Raw genomic sequence first — 18589 nt, 5'->3', positions numbered from 1 at the left:
GCTACACTTGACCGCGGTCCAAAATTTTGAATGCTGGCCATCTTGCTGTCCTCCGGTATCTGCTCCACATTTAGGGGTTCTTTTGTAAGGAGGAAGTTGTGTAACACAACAGCAGACTTTACCACCTCATCGACCGTTTCAATTTTCATATGAATTGGTTTAATAAAAATCCTCCATTTGGCAACCAGAAGCCCGAATGTGCATTCCACCATCCTTCGAGCCCTGCTCAAGCGGTAGTTGAATGTGTGTTTTTTTATTTATTTAATCCGCGGCTGGAATATGGTTTCAGCAGATTTCCACACATTTGGAAGGCCTCATCAGCAACCAACATAACCGGCATGGGTGGGCCATCTGTACCTGGCAGTGGTTGAGGTGGAGGAAAATCAAATTGTCTATTATACAGACTTCGCCCCATAAAAGAAGTTTTAAAAACCATAGAATCGTTTGTGCGTCCATAGGCCCCAACGTCGACGGCAACAAAACGATATTGGGCATCAGTGATGGACATTAGGATGATAGAGAAATATTTTTGGGAAACTGACAGACCTCCCAAAATTTTTCTGCAACTTCAGTCCACTTTTGGATAGTTGGATGTGGGATAAATTCCTCATGCAGTTGTTCCCACAAAACATGGCATGTCTCCTTCACAATATTAGAAACTGTTGATATCCCAAGCCGAAATTGAAAATGGAGTGATGTGAAACTTCCTCCAGTTGCCATAAATCTATAAAAAAAAAATACAAATTTAGAGGGTAAATACTTGTAAAATACTTTTCAAAAAAATACAATACAAGGTACATCAATTGTACGCAATTCTTTGGGACCTTAAACTGGCCATTCATTTGTTCTGTAGTAATTTTCACCGACCAAAGTAATTTCTGGAAAATGCAATGATAGAACGGGCTCTCCATGGCGAACAATAGGCGTATGCTTATGACTACAATTGCTTACAGTGCTTTCAACGTCTGTTATGGCCGATATATATGGATAAAATCGTGACCATACAAGATGTTGCAGTCACAGTGAACAATACTAATGCAGATCCTCCTTGGCATGCGCAATTCTGCACTTTGTTGAGTTATGCTGAAAAAAATTAGGAGATTTCTTAAGATGGGGTTCGGTAAGATTTCTGGTGTCACCTTTAAACCATGAAAATCAACTTTATAACATCATACAACATTATATTATACTAAAAAAATATTATTTACCTTATGGTCAGCATTAGGCGTTCTGTTGGGGAAACACTGCAACGGAAAGTGGTGTCCTTGTCTTTGGATGTGAGGTGACACCCGTTGTAACAGTTCATCAAAACTTTCAACGCTCATCCGTAAGTAATTAAAAAAACTTTTCTGGATAATTCCGCAATTCAGGAAACAGAGTTTCAAAAGCTCCCCTTTCTTATTCTTGCAGAGGTTATTGGATGCACCCAATAGCGACACTGACGACACCGTCTGGCTCTAAGACGTCTTCTCCAGCGGGAAACAAGGATTAGAGCCTGAAATCCAAAACAAATATGGTCAAGCATCATCTTTGCAATCTTCAGAGGGAGCATCTGAGGGGTAAGTGACTTTCGGTTGTATTTTATAGCCACTGTACTATTTGCATAACTGTGATTCTCTTTGATCTGTGAAAATGTGAATACCGGATCCGTCTTTGCGTTTGAAAACGGATGATAACGGATGAGACGGATATGCTATTTCAACGGATCCGGCAAAAACAATCTCTGTTATCATACGGTTCCGGACGTTCTTTCCGACGACGGATCCGTTGTATGAAAACATGTACGGTAACATGCAGTTTGACGGATCCGGCAGGCAGTTCCGGCGACAGAACTGCTTGCCGGATAATTCTGCCGCAAGTGTGAAAGTAGCTTAAGTCCACTTCCGAAGGATAAAGGGGGCACAAATCTTCCTGATATTAGGGGATACAATCTGGCACGCCTGCCAAGGCTTTACAACTCTTCAATTTCCTCTAAAAGCCCAATGTATCAAGAGATTGTTGGGAAGAAAGCGTTCCTTCGTGACAATCGCTTGCTTGTCAGTGCACTTACATGCAGAGATCTCCTCCACAGTATGGAAAGTAGCAATCGCTAATGCCATCACTCGTCCCCATATAGAATCATTGTTCACCAGCAGCAGAGTGCTGTTTATACAACATGATCTGCTCCCAGCAAATGGTGATTTAGATGTCCGCACCAAAAGGTGGAGGAAATCACATTTTTAATTACTTCATGCCACCATTTACACTTTTAATATTCCCCCACAACCAAAGGGTGTTGCTCAACCAAAAGCAGATGTGATGCTTCCTGCTTGAAAGTCAGCTTTTTTGGACAGCGGTACAATCTAGGGATCACGATCACTTAAAGTGTTATTTTGGTTATAACAAGACATTCCCTATTCACAGGATGGGGATAACTATCAGATCGGTTGGGCCCTACCACTGGGAGCCCCAACGATCATGAGAGTGTGGATCATAACCTGTGGAGCCTTCCTGAAATGGATAGAGCGGCAGGTGGGAAAAGCGTGCCACCACTCCATTTATTTCTATCTCTGTCTCTCCAGTGTTCTCTGGCGCTTCCATAGAAATGAATTGAGTTGTGTTGTGCGTTTCCAACCAGTCCAGTTTGGGGGTGGGCCCACAGGGTACGGGGCCCCCATTCTTGTGATTGGTGGGTGTTCCAGCAGCAGGATAGGTGATAACTTGTTATAACTGGCATACCCCTTTATGGGGGTCAAGTTTACTCTGGATCCAGAAGTCATGGCCTTTCATAGTTTCCCAGAAGGGTAAGATTCCTATGTTGGTAGATGGGGGATATTAAGATATCAGACCACTGCTTCTTACCAGCCTGTTTTTTACCAAATACCTCTATACTACCCAAATGAAACATTTCTGCTCATGGACTAAACTGAAAAGAACAAAACACAACAATCCAAAGGTTTTTATTTTGTAAATGGAGGCGTTTTATCTGTGCCCACATGTCCACAGATGCAATACAAAAGATTACTTTAAGACAGTGATGCCCAACCTGCGGCCCGCGAAGCCGTGTCATGCGGCCCGCGCAGTGACCGGACTTTATCAGCGCAGGGAGCGCTGCGAACGGCTTAGGCAGCAAAGCGATGCTGCCTGTGTCTGCAATCTCCCTGCCCAGCGCCGCCTCCTAGCTAATTTATTCACTGCACTTGCCTCTGTGAAATTGAAGAGAAGCGCCGTAATCTCGCACAGGCGCACTGGCAGAGGCATCGAAGTGCGCATGCATTGTCTTCCTGGCCTCTGCCAGTGCGCCTGTGCGAGATTACGGCGCTTCTCTTCAATTTCACAGAGGCAAGGCAAGTGCAGTGAATAAATTAGCTAGGAAGCGGCTCTGGGTGGGGGGGATATCTGTGGAGGACACTGAAGGGGGAGATCTGTGGAGGACACTGAAGGGGGATCTGTGGAGGACACTGAAGGGGGGGATCTGTGGAGGACACTGAAGGGGGGGATCTGTGGAGGACACTGAAGGGGGGATATGTGGACGACACTGAAGGGGGGGATATGTGGACGACACTGAAGGGGGGGATCTGTGGACGACACTGAAGGGGGGATCTGTGGACAACACTGAAGGGGGGGATCTGTGGACGACACTGAAGGGGGGGATCTGTGGACGACACTGAAGGGGGGGGATCTGTGGACGACACTGAAGGGGGGGATCTGTGGACGGCACTGAAGGGGGGATCTGTGGACGGCACTGAAGGGGGGGATCTGTGGACGACACTGAAGGGGGGATTTGTGGACGACACTGAAGGGGGGGATCTGTGGACAACACTTTGGGGGGGATCTGTGGACGACACTTTGGGGGGGGATCTGTGGACGACACTTAGGGGGATGTTGGGGTGGGAGGTCCTGGAGGGGTGATTGAGTGGGAGCTCTGTAAGGGGTGGGAGGTCCAATAGGTATTTGGGGGTGGGAGATCCGGGAGGGGGGGGGCCCATAATTTTTTTTGCTATGGGGCCCAGTCATTTCTAGCTACGCCCCTGATTGTTAAGATTGGGCGGGCACTGGAGCGATAGAGCGCCCTGCTGTAGGAGAAGCCTGTGGGAGATGAAAGGAGGAGGGGCCAGCTCCTGGTGGTGTCGGGCACACGGCGCAAGCATGGCGGTGGAGGATCTGACTGAAGCCTAAAGACCAGACATCAAGGTAGACCTGCAGAAGAAGGTGACAGCGCAGTATGTGATGTATACATGTGTGTAATGTATGTAGTGCAGTGTGTGATCATCACATACTGCACTACATACATTACACACATGTATACATCACATGCCCCCTCACAGTAATAATGCCAAGATATGTGCCCTCTTCACAGACTTAATGCTCACACATGCCCCCTCACAGTAGTTATGCCCAAATATGTGCCCCCTCACAGTAATAATGCCAAGATATGTGCCCTCTTCACAGATGTAATGCTCACACATGCCCCCTCACAGTAGTTATGCCCAGATATGTGCCCCCTCACAGTAGTTATGCCCAGATATGTGCCCCCTCACAGTAGTTATGCCCAGATATGTGCCCTCTTCACAGTAGTTATGCCCTGATATGTGCCCTCCTCACAGTAGTTATGCCCTAATATGTGCCCTCCTCTCAGTAGTTATGCCCTGATATGTGCCCCCTCACAGTAGTTATGCCCAGATATGTGCCCCCTCACAGTAGTTATGCCAGATATGTGCCCTCTTCACAGTAGTAATGCTCACTCGTGCCCCCTCACAGTAGTTATGCCCTGATATGTACCCTCCTCACAGCTCACAGTAGTTATGCCCTGATATGTACCCTCCTTTACAGTAGTTATGCCCAGATATGTGCCCCCTCACAGTAGTTATGCCAGATATGTGCCCTCTTTACAGTAGTAATGCTCACATGTGCCCCCTCATAGCGTTTGCATTTCTTTCTGGCAAGGCTACCTGGTTCCGGCCCACGAAATTTATACCAAGTCTAGTGCTCCCCTCAGACGAAAAATGGTTGGGCACCACTGCTTTAAGAGATACTGACTGGTATATGAAGGCAGACTTCAGTGGCACATTAGGTAAACTAAAAGTGAAATAGGAGATTATTTACTTTTAGTGGTTTTGAAGCCAGATGTCTAGGATGAGGATGCGAGGGGGGTAGGGTTAACAGGCGTTATTTTCATGGTTAGAGATTGTGATGTCTTGTAAAATGTTTACGTCTTAATCTCTTGACATATCTTTTGTGATATCTTTATCTTAAGAACAAAAAAATATATAACCAAACTATACCCGCTTTCTCGTATTTAAATTTTACTAGTATAAAAAATAAAAACAAAAAAATACTAAATTAATAAAGACATAAAAATAAAGCCCTATGTATATCTGAAAAACAGCTCAAAAATTATTTGCATAACTGGAAAAAAAAGTGTGTTTTCCAAAAACACAGAAATAATAAAAAAAAATAACAGAAAATGCTCCTGGTCAAGACGGGGTGTAAACAGCTCAATCTTGAAGTGGTTAAAGGGGTAACCATGGAAAAGATAATGATGACTTATCCTTAGGATAGGTCATCTTTATCACATCAGCGGGGGTCCAAGTCCCGACACCCCCACTGATCAGCTGTTTCAGGGAACCGATGTGCTCAACGAACCACTAAGACCCCCATCGCTCACAAAAAAGGGATCCGTGGAGCCCCCCTGAAATGGACGGTGGTAGGACCCCCACCGACCTGATAGTTATCCCCTACCCTATGGATAACGGATAACTTCCATAAACGGAATACTTCTGCAACTTTCCAAGTCCGATCAATGTTGTTGCATTGACTTTTTTAAAGACACAGCCTTATTAATTAAATATCAAAAAGAAACCTACTAGTATCATATATGCAAACATGAAAAACTGTTTGAAAGAAAAGTATCCAAATAATAAATGTATCACAATATATTGATTATCAAAGATACATACATAGCAAGTTAATAAATATCCACATATATTTCCTATACCAATTTAACGCATTAATCCCACCCAGCTTTAATAGATACTGTTATAACTCCACTGGCAAAACTATTTATATCTCCGTATGCCAAACCATTCACTGGGGCTGCAAAAAAACGGAAATGACTCCTTGTGCGTTTCGTGTCTGTATGTCCACATGGCCATTCTGCAAAAAATAGAACATGTCCTATTATTGTCTGCATTGCAGACAAGGATAGGACTATTCAACTAGGGGCTGGCCCTCCTGTTCCACAAGATGCGAAATGCACATGGCTGGTAGCCGTGTTTTGTATCTGGAGCACGGCAGGACAGAGATGCGCCTGATTTGTTAAGAGGCGTCTGCCTCTTAATAAATTAGGCGCATCTCACGCCAGTGCAGAGGGATCCAGACTGGCATGTTAGTACACCAGTCTTGATATATCTTCCCCAGTGGAATATCAGATTGCAGGGAGATTTGGCGTAGTATAAAAATATAAAAACTCTGCACAACTCCTGGGAAATTTTCTTGAAAATTTGTTTCCAAAAACGTCCTAAAATATAAAATGAAATTTACAAAATGATACCAAAATAAAATAGACACATGGTAATTGTTAATTGAGAAATATTTTATGAGGTATGACTATATGTCTAAAAAACAGAGACATTTAAATTTAGAAAATTGCTAATTTTTCCAGATTTTCTGTAAATGTTGATTTCTTTTTTTAACAATAAAGGTAAAGCATGCCAAATCAGCACATCCCTCATCACTAATCAGGAGTATTCCTACAGATCAGTTTATGCAGACAAGAAGAATCTTCTCCACGTTGGCAACAAAAACAAGCTGCTGAACTTCAACAACGATTTATGGCTAGAGGCTACCATAAAGAGATATTCACTCTAGATATGTCAAAGCCAAAACAACCAAAAGGGAGACCCTATTGAATCCACATCCTACCTGAAGATGCCAGAAAGATGAACAGGTAAGATTAATTTTAACATACAACTCGAGGTGGAAGGAAATGAGACAAGTGTTGGTGAAATATTGGGACATTTTATCTGTCTATCCTGTTCTCTCTAGATCTCTACTCCCAAATCCCTCCATCACCTATCGACGATCACGGAATCTTAGGGATCTGCTAGTACAAAGTTATTACCCAGGGACCCAGCAGGTTGGATCATTTGGATCAAAAGGCCGTAAATCGTGCTGCTGACCATGCAATAACTGCGTGGCATGTAAAAATGTGGACCAGGCTACCTATTTTTTGGATTCAGAGAGACAACCATACAGAATTACATTCCCCATCAATTGCTGTACGACGGGAGTAATATACTACACCAAATGTCCCAACAATCTGATCTACATAGGAGTGATGACATGCAAATTTAGGAGATGTATACGAGAACATGTCCTGGGCATTAAATCAGCGAGTGATGTGGAGGAGATCACCAAATTGAAAACTATACCACATCATTTTCATAAGTATTATAATTGTGATGGTTCACTTTTGAGATTTATTGGTATAGACAGTGTAGTCATATCAAGGGGGGGATGTGATTGGAACAAAGTTCTTTTGTGTAAAGAAAGGCAGTAGATCTTTACTTTAAAGGGATTCTATCACCTCGTTTTAGCCTATAGAGCTGCGGACATGCACGGCTAAATTGCCGCTAGCATGTCCGCAATATACCTGTCCCATAGCGCTGTGTGCGTTTATTGTGTTTAAAAAATGATTTTATAGATATGTAAATGAACCTGGTAAGGAGCCCAAGGGGCTGTACTAACCTTCATGGAGCCCAGCCACGCCCCCCCCTATGAAGGAGCCCAGCACCGCCTGCGTCCTCCGAATCTCCTCCTTGCTCACAAAGTTAGATCGCCGTAATCTCGCGATGCGCGAGCTCGTACATTCGCAGTTCCTTCCCTGAGGCTGATGCCAGCACAGGGAAGGAACACTATGCCAGCACTGCGCATCGCGATACTACGGCGATCTAACTGTGAGCAAGGAGGAGATTGGGAGGACGCAGGCGGTGCTGGGCTCCTTCACAGGGGGGTGTGGCTGGGCTCCAAGAAGGTTAGTACAGCCCCTTGGGCTCCTTACCAGGTTCATTTACATATCTATAAAATCTTTTTTTAACCCCTTAAGGACCGGGCTCATTTTCACCTTAAGGACCAGGCCATTTTTTGCAAATCTGACCAGTGTCACTTTATGTGGTGATAACTTTAAAACACTTTTACTTATCCATGCCATTCTGAGATAGTTTTTTCGTCACATGTTGTACTTCATGACACTGGTAAAATGGAGTCCAAAAAATTTATTTTTATTTATAAAAAAAAATACCAAATTTACCAAAAATTTAGAAAAATTTGCAAATTTCCAAGTTTCAATTTCTCTACTTCTATGATACATAGTAATACCTCAAAAATAGTTATTAATTTACATTCCCCATATGTCTACTTCATGTTTGGATCATTTTGGGAATGCCATTTTATTTTTTGGGGATGTTACAAGGCTTAGAAGTTTAGAAGCAAATCTTGAAATTTTTCAGAAATTTTCCAAAACCCACTTTTTAAGGACCAGTTAAGGTCTGAAGTCACTTTGTGAGGCTTACATAATAGAAACCACCCAAAAATGACCCCATTTTGGAAACTACACCCCTCAAGGTATTCAAAACTGATTTTACATCCATTTTTTCCAGTAACAAAGCAAGGGTTAACAGCCAAACAAAACTCTATATTTATTGCCCTGATTCTGTAGTTTATAGAAACACCCCATATATGGTCGTAAACTACTGTACGGGCACACGGCAGGGCGCAGAAGGAAAGGAACACCATATGGTTTCTGGAAGGCAGATTTTGCTGGACTGGTTTATTTACACCATGTCCCATTTGAAGTCCCCCTGATGCACCCATAGAGTAGAAACTCCACAAAAGTGACCCCATTTTGGAAACTATACCCCTCAAGGTATTCAAAACTGATTTTACAAACGTTGTTAACTCTTTAGGTGTTCCACAAGAGTTATTGGCAAATGGAGATTAAATTTCATTATTAAAATGTTTTGGCAAATTTTCCATTTTAATAAATTTTTTCCAGTAACAAAGCAAGGGTTAACAGCCAAACAAAACTCTATATTTATTGCCCTGATTCTGTAGTTTATAGAAACACCCCATACAGTCAGGTCCATAAATATTGGGACATCGACACAATTCTAACATGTTTGGCTCTATACACCACCACAATGGATTTGAAATGAAACGAACAAGATGTGCTTTAACTGCAGACTGTCAGCTTTAATTTGAGGGTATTTACATCCAAATCAGGTGAACGGTGTAGGAATTACAGCAGTTTACATATGTGCCTCCCACTTATTAAGGGACCAAAAGTAATGGGACAGAATAATAATTGTAAATCAAACTTTCACTTTTTAATACTTGGTTGCAAATCATTACAGCCTGAAGTCTGGAACGCATAAGCATCACCAGACGCTGGGTTTCATCCCTGGTGATGCTCTGCCAGGCCTCTACTGCAACTGTCTTCAGTTCCTGCTTGTTCTTGGGGCATTTTCCCTTCAGTTTTGTCTTCAGCAAGTGAAATGCATGCTCAATCGGATTCAGGTCAGGTGATTGACTTGGCCATTGCATAACATTGCACTTCTTTCCCTTAAAAAACTCTTTGGTTGCTTTTGCAGTATGCTTTGGGTCATTGTCCATCTGCACTGTGAAGCGCCGTCCAATGAGTTTTGAAGCATTTGGCTGAATATGAGCAGATAATATTGCCTGAAACACTTCAGAATTCATCCTGCGGCTTTTGTCAGCAGACACGTCATCAATAAATACAAGAGAACCAGTTCCATTGGCAGCCATACATGCCCACGCCATGACACTACCACCACCATGCTTCACTGATGAGGTGGTAGGCTTAGGATTATGAGCAGTTCCTTTCCTTCTCCATACTCTTCTCTTCCCATCACTCTGGTACAAGTTGATCTTGGTCTCATCTGTCCATAGGATGTTGTTCCAGAACTGTGAAGGCTTTTTTAGATGTCGTTTGGCAAACTATAATCTGGCCTTCCTGTTTTTGAGGCTCACCAATGGTTTACATCTTGTGGTGAACCCTCTGTATTCACTCTGGTGAAGTCTTCTCTTGATTGTTGACTTTGACACACATACACCTACCTTCTGGAGAGTGTTATTGATCTGGCCAACTGTTGTGAAGGGTGTTTTCTTTACCAGGGAAAGAATTCTTCGGTCATCCACCACAGTTGTTTTCCGCGGTCTTCCGGGTCTTTTGGTGTTGCTGAGCTCACCATTGCATTCCTTCTTTTTAAGAATGTTCCAAACAGTTGTTTTGGCCACGCCTAATGTTTTTTGCTACAGTCATGTGAAAAAATTAGGACACCCTTTGAAAGCATGTGGTTTTTTGTAACATTTTTAATAAATGGTTATTTCATCTCCGTTTCAACAATACAGAGAGATTAAAGTAATCCAACTAAACAAAGAAAACTGAAGAAAAGTCTTTTCAAGATCTTCTGTAAATGTCATTCTACAAAAATGCCTATTCTAACTGAGGAAAAAGATAGGACACCCTCACATGTATTCCCTCTTAAATTGGCTCAGATCTCACACAGGTATATCACACCAGGTGCACATAATTAGTAGATCGTTACTCTGCATGTTGAATGAGGCTCGCCCTATTTAAACCTCAGACATTTAGTTTGGTGTGCTCCTGACTGTTGAAGTGAGAGTGAGCACCATGGTGAGAGCAAAAGAGCTGTCAGAGGACTTCAGAAAAAAGATTGTAGCAGCCTATGAGTCTGGGAAGGGATTTAAAAAGATCTCAAAAGATTTTGAAATCAGCCATTCCACTGTCCGGAAGATAGTCTACAAGTGGAGGGCTTTCAAAACAACTGCCAACATGCCCAGGACTGGTCGCCCCAGCAAGTTCACCCCAAGAGCAGACCGCAAGATGCTAAAAGAGGTATCCAAAAACCCTAAAGTGTCATCTCGAGAACTACAGCAGGCTCTGGCTACTGTTGATGTAGAAGTACATGCCTCTACAATCAGAAAGAGACTGTACAAGTTTAACTTGCATGGGAGGTGTGCAAGGAGGAAACCTTTGCTTTCCAAGAGAAACATCGAGGCCAGACTGACATTTGCCAGCGATAAAGTTGACAAAGACCAGGACTTCTGGAAAAATGTTCTTTGGACAGATGAGTCCAAAATTGAATTATTTGGACACAACAGCAGAGGACATGTTTGGCGTAAACCAAACACAGCATTCCAAGAAAAGAACCTCATACCAACTGTGAAGCATGGAGGTGGAAGTGTCATGGTTTGGGGCTGCTTTGCTGCAGCAGGACCTGGTCAGCTCACCATCATAGAATCCACGATGAATTCTACTGTGTATCAGAAGGTGCTTGAAGAACATGTGAGACCATCAGTTAGAAAATTAAAGCTGAAGCGGAACTGGACCATGCAACATGACAATGACCCAAAACATACTAGTAAATCAACCAAAGATTGGCTGAAAAAGAAGAAATGGAGAGTCCTGGAATGGCCAAGTCAAAGTCCAGATTTGAATCCCATTGAGATGCTGTGGGGTGACTTGAAAAGGGCTGTACGTGCAAGAAACCCCTCAAACATCTCACAGCTGAAAAAGTTCTGCATTGAGGAGTGGGGTAAAATTTCCTCAGACCGATGTCGAAGACTGGTAGATGGCTACAAGAACCGTCTCACTGCAGTTATTTCAGCCAAAGGAGGTAACACTCGCTATTAGGGGCAAGGGTGTCCTATCTTTTTCCTCAGTTAGAATAGGCATTTTTGTAGAATGACATTTACAGAAGATCTTGAAAAGACTTTTCTTCAGTTTTCTTTGTTTAGTCGGATTACTTTAATCTCCCTGTATTGTTGAAACGGAGATGAAATAACCATTTATTAAAAATGTTACAAAAAACCACATGCTTTCAAAGGGTGTCCTAATTTTTTCACAAGACTGTATCTCTTATGGGTATGTTTAGTTTTTTCAGCCTAATGATGGGTTGCTTCACTGATAGTGACAGCTCTTTGGATCTCATCTTGAGAGTTGACAGCAACAGATTCCAAATGCAAATAGCACACTTGAAATGAACTCTGGACCTTTTATCTGCTCATTGTAATTGGGATAATGAGGGAATAACACACACCTGGCCATGGAACAGCTGAGAAGCCAATTGTCCCATTACTTTTAGTCCCTTAACAAGTGGGAGGCAAATATGCAAACTGTTGTAATTCCTACACCGTTCACCTTATTTGGATGTAAATGCCCTCAAATTAAAGCTGACAGTCTGCAGTTAAAGCACATCTTGTTCATTTCATTTCAAATTCAATGTGGTGGTGTATAGAGCCCAAAATTTTAGAATTGTGTCAATGTCCCAATATTTATGGACCTAACTGTATATGGTCATAAACTACTGTACGGGCACACGGCAGGGCGCAGAAGGAAAGGAACACCATATGGTTTCTCGAAGGCAGATTTTGCTGGACTGGTTTATTTACACCATGTCCCATTTGAAGTCCCCCTGATGCACCCATAGAGTAGAAACTCCACAAAAGTGACCCCATTTTGGAAACTACGGGATAAGGTGGCAGTTTAGTTGGGACTGTGTTTAGGGTAAAAATTATTTTTGGTTGCTCTATATTACATTTTTGTGAGGCAAGGTTACAAAAAATTGAAATTCTGAAATTTCATCTCCATTTGCCAATAACTCTTGTGGAACACCTAAAGGGTTAAAAAATATTGTAAAATCAGTTTTGAATACCTTGAAGGGTGTAGTTTCTTAGATGGGGTCACTTTTATAGAGTTTCTACTCTAGGGGTGCATCAGGGGGGCTTCAAATGGGACATGGTGTCAAAAAAAACAGTCCAGCAAAATCTGCGTTCCAAAAGCCATATGGCGTTCCTTTCCTTCTGCACCCTGCCGTTTGGCCATACAGCATTTTACGACCACATATGGGGTGTTTCTAAAAACGACAGAATCAGGGCAATAAATATAGAGTTTTGTTTGACTGTTAACCCTTGCTTTGTTAATGGAAAAAATGGATTAAAATAAAAAAAATTGGCAAAAAATAGCTGTTTTAGCACCGTTTTATTTTTATTTTTTTGACTGTGTTCATTTGAAGGGTTTGGTCATGTGTTGTTTTTATAGAGCAGATTCGTATGGATGCGGCAATACCTAATATGTCTACTTTTTAAAATGTATTTAGGTTTTACACTATAATATCCTTTTTGAAAAAAAGAAAAACATTTTTGTATCTCCATAGTCTGAGTGTCAGTTTTTTTTAGTTTTTAGCCTATTGTCTTAAGTAGGGGCTCATTTTTTGCGGGATGAGAGGACGTTTTTTTTTTTAACTCGTTTTATTGAACGAATTATCAGAAAAGTTCAGAGAACATCAGTATACATGGAGGTCGATAAGACATTCATGAACATAAACAGTACCATATACTTACCATTATTAATAAAGGTGAGATGACAATTCACGTTTGTAAAACATGTACAAATCAATCATATTTGACATAACACATGTGAGTGGTGGGCACATATCCATATTATCCTAGCACTGTGTTGAGATTATCAGAAAATCTAGTAGCTGAGTACATAGTTTGCATAGACGAGCACCAGGTTCCCCATACTTTACCAAATTTCTGGGGGCAACCTCGGTTTTTAAATACAATAGTCTCGTAGGATACAACATTATTCACTAGTACTTTCCATTGATTGAGAGAAGGGCGTCTTTCACCCATCCAACGGATCGCAATTGCCTTCTGTGCGAGAAACAGTGTCTCTCTCAAGAAAATTCTAACATGGTGGGGATATACCTCTTCATCAACTATACCAAACAGACATATTTGTGGAGTTAGTGGTACTGGGAGGTGTATAAGTACAGAGAGAAAGCTTGTAATGTCAGACCAGAAGGTTTGTTTGAATGGACACTCCCATATAAGATGCCAGAAAGCTGCCCCTTCTGAGTCGCACCTATGACACCTAGAGTGTGACAGTCTGCCCATCTTTTCTAACCGGACGGGAGAGAGATAGCTTTGGTGGATAATACATAGCTGTATAAATTAATTGTTAATGAACGGGGAAACCAGTACAGGAGATTCCAATACGTCACTACTTTCCTCATCTGTAAGACCAGGTATTAGAGTTTCCCATTTGGAGAGTACTAAGAGGGGAGCCTTGTGCATCTTGGTGCTCAGTAAGTGAGTGTAAAGAGCGGAGATAAATCCCCTGGGGCCTTGGGAGCGCATAACACCGATCAGTGGGTAATCAGAGATTGCTATTGGAGTACCTCTAAAGTGTGCGTTCATAGTATGTCGCAGTTGAAGGTATTTATAAAATGTGGTTCTAGGTAGGTCATGGTGGTCTTTCAGTTGTTCAAAGGTATTAAACACATTATTAGTAAATAGGTCACCCAGAACGGTAATCCCATGATCCTTCCAAAAATGCCTATCCATCCCAGCTTGGAGAGAGGGGAACATAGGGTTTTCCTATAAGGGTATATTGGAGGCCATTCCTACATAAGAATGTAACCGTTTACTAGTATCCCAAACCTGAATAGGTAATTTATGTATGGGCAGCAGTGCTCAGTGAAAGAGTCGTGGTTGTTCCAGCACTGGCCACAAAGAGGAGAGGTTCAAAAACGCAGCAAGCTGTCTTTCTGCCCTATCCAGACCGCCACCAGGGGAGACCCATGATCTCAGCTGTCTTAACTGTCCCACTAGAAAATATAAGTGTTAGTCAGGGAGGGACATACCTCCATTCCCTCTAGGGCGACATAGTACATCTTTGGAGAGCTTAGGTCTGTTATTGCCCCAAATAAATGGAGACATTAGCGACTTATAGCGTTGGAATTAGGGGTGGGCGATATGGCCTAAAATCTATATTGAGATATAATTTTAAGCATGTGCGATATGCGATATATATTGCGATATATTGTTTTCTATATTTGGGGGGGGGTGTTTAAACTTTTTTTTTTTTTTACTTTTTATTTAATAACCTTTCGAGAAGGAGTCATGATACATTTGTAGTAGAGGAGGAGTTAATTGGTCAATTTACCTAGAGTACACTTCTAGGGGTAGCCCATCTGGGCCAGGGGATTTCCCATTCGCAAAAGACTTAATGGCCTCTAATATTTCCTGATCCGATATAGGACCATCCAAAGAGTTTGGGACATTCTAATTCTTGCAAGTAGGTATTGACTGTCTCTGTAGTATAGTCTACTCGGGCCTCATACAGGTCTTGATAAAACTCCCGGAAACGGTGAGCTATGGCCTCCGGTTCCGTTACCACAATACCCCCCTCATCTCGAATACGTAAAATAGCAGGAGAAGCCTGATTCTGGTGAACAATATGCGCCAACAACTTGCTAGACTGGTTGCCATGTTTCAAAATAAGATTGCTTGGTAAAAAACATTTTGCAATGGGCTTTTTCATGTAACAAAGTAAGGTATCGTCTACCTATTTGTAGCCAATTGTCCCTATTCTGAGGCGTCGGGTCCATGACATACAGCCTCTCCATCCTAGCACATTCCTCAGCCAGGTCCTTTTCCTGCTTAGCTGAGTTACGTTTGATAAAGGAAATAGAAGATCTCAAGCACACTCTTAAGTACGCCTTCAGCGTCTCCCACACTAGTGACTTATCATTATAAGAGGCATGGTCGGACAAGAACACAGACAGCTGGTCCGGGATACGATCCGAAGGCGTAAACAGTGTGACCTAGAAAGGGTGTACTCTCATGGAACGCCCCAGACCCCTAACACTAGTCAGCAAGGACAATAGGATAGGGTTATGGTCTGCACACCTCTAGCTCCATACATCACTTGATAAGGGAGTGAGCACACAGTGGAGTCACCAAATACATAGTCAATGCGGGATAGGGAGTTATGACTAGCTGACTGACATGAGTAGGACCGTTCATCAGGGTGCTTAAGGCGCCATAAGTCCTCCCATCCCACCTCCGTCATCAGTTTGGATAGTGACGAATCTGATTGAGCACTCCCCCGTGGCCGCTCGTCACCATGGAATCTGTCTAGCAAAGGATGTAGGGTCATGTTAAGGTCTCCCATACAAATAATCCTTGCTGAGGGAAATGAAGCCGCGAAACATATCGCTTGATGAATTACTTGGAGGGAGGAGGGATATAAATCCCCAATATAACATATAATATGCAATAAATATATGCTGACACAATAATGTACCTTCCCGCATTGTCTATCTGTAGTTTCTCCACCTCCCATCTTAGGGATTTATGCACCATTAGGGAGACTCCCCTAGCCAGATTAGAGTAACATGAATGGCGAGACCATTGGACCCAGGGCTTACACAACCTCCTGGTCTTGTCAGGAAGTAGGTGGGTCTCCTGTAGACACAAGATATGAGGGTTAAACTACCGATCACTGAAAACACCATGGTACGCTTCCTGACACTCCCAAGGCCCCTAACATTCCAAGACATTAACCGTATATCTGCCATTGTAACATCTTAGAATAGACATGCCGCTCCTTACTCTCTAATACATGCGCCCACCTCTGGTTATACATCTTCAAATATCTCATATGATATGATAGTACATAGGTAAGTATGCAATGGTAATTGAGAACTATGAAAATCCAAACATTTAACATTGGTTCATTAAGAGTCATCTAAAAGACAGATCTAGCACCAGGTATCCGGACCATTACATATATGCAACAGGATACAAGGTGATAGATCCAGTGTGGCAAAGCAGTATACGGGGTGTGCGATTGGTTGACCTAACCCTTCGCACTAAAACGGACTTAGGAAGTACGTAAAGAACTTGTACCCCAACTTCGTATTATGTGAGCACACCTATCTAAAGGGAGAACTCACTATACCAACGATCATATCTCTGCCCTCCCATAGCAATTTATCTGCGGCATATCACAAAATAAGCTTGGTATAAGTGCTGCTTTACAACAGCCAGCACAGATCAACAACATTGTGCAGCAACGCAATACTGAAAAGCAGGTGCTATGCAGTGAACATTAAATAATATCAGATATTGGGAGGGCAAAACATAAGAAGCACCAAAATATAAGATGAATAAAGCATTCACATGTCAGAGCATATCTTCAAAAATCCCTGAGATCAACGGGGAAAACCTTGACAAATAATGGCATCCAGGATTTGTGACGAGTGTTCATCTCGGGGATCTCGCTGGACGCGGTTTGCCCTCCAGCCAGGACGCAGCTTCCGCACGAGTGTTGAAAAATCTGATGGACTCTCCGTCCACTACCCGTAGCCTGGCTGGGTAGGCCATTGAGTATGGGAAGTTTAAATCCCGGAGACGTCTCTTCACCACTGTGAATGTCGCTCTGCGTTTCTGAAGTTATGCTGAGAAATCCGGGAGGAGCATGATGTTTGAATTCTCAAAGCGAAGCTCCTGCTTGCGACGAGCCAGTTGTAGTATGAAGTCTCGATCTGCAGACGTCAGTAGTCGCGCCAATAACGGCCGCGGAGGTGCTCCAGGAGGCAATGGTTTGGCCGGTACTCGATGTGCCCTTTCAATAAAAAAGGCAGAGGAGAAGGTAGCATCAGGGAAAGTGGCTCGCAGCCATGTAGACACAAATTCACACGGGTTATTACCCTCTGCACGCTCAGGAAGACCCACTATACGTAGGTTGTTGCGGCGTGTGCGACTTTCGTAATCGTCGCACTTTTGCTGCCAATAATCCACTTTCTTTTCCAAGTCAGCCAAACGGGCCGGCAATGGGTTCAGTTGATCTTCCACCGTGGACACACGGGTTTCCACCTCCTTAATACGTTCGGGCATGTTTTGCATGTCATGCCTCAGGAGACCAATTTCTATCTTAACCTCCTCCATCTTCCCAGAGAGAGAGCAGCGACAGGTAGCTATAGCCTGGAGCAATTGATCGGTCACCTGCTTGAGGGAGGGTTTGGTGTCTGACGCAAGGTCCTCACTGGGAGCAGGAGAGGCATTCCGGGAGTCCGAGGTCTGCGCGCGTGGTCCAGGGCCTGCGCCATCTTGGAAATCAGGCCGGGCAAACTCTTTGAGCTTTTCAGCGGCCGACAGCGCCTTGTTCCGTGCCATCCCGGTTCTGCGGGTGCGTCCCGGCCTTCTCTCCTCCGTGGATGTTATGGTTGGTAAGTTCAGGATAATGGCGAAGTTAAGGCAACGATGACGGAGCTCAGCTAGACACGTCCGTCCATCTTGGTTTCAGGCCACGCCCCTGAGAGGACGGTTTTATTGGCACTATTTTGGGGTGCATATGACTTTTTGATTGCTTGCTATTGCACTTTTTGTGATGTAAGGTGACAAAAAAAAGCAATTTTTTTTGTCACCTTACATCACAAAAAGTGTAATAGCAAGCGATCAAAAAGTCTAACCGATTTAGTACAGGAGGTCATAGGCAGGATCATCTCGGGGGTGACATGCTGCACTATCTGCATAATGCAGGCATTTCCGGATGGCCTCAAAATGGGATGGTGTCATGGCCATACAGTAGAGTGGGGTCTGGTAGAGGACGTCCCTACTCCAGTACTGCCTGACACTGGGTTTTTTGACTAGGTCCCAAAACGTCCTCATCTCGGCTGCACTGACCGGAGTCCAGCCACCGGACCTAGCCAAA

Source organism: Bufo bufo, chromosome 2, assembly GCF_905171765.1.
Source record: "Bufo bufo chromosome 2, aBufBuf1.1, whole genome shotgun sequence".
NCBI classification, from domain to species: Eukaryota; Metazoa; Chordata; class Amphibia; order Anura; family Bufonidae; genus Bufo; species Bufo bufo.
Note: the sequence above shows the minus strand (reverse complement) of the source record.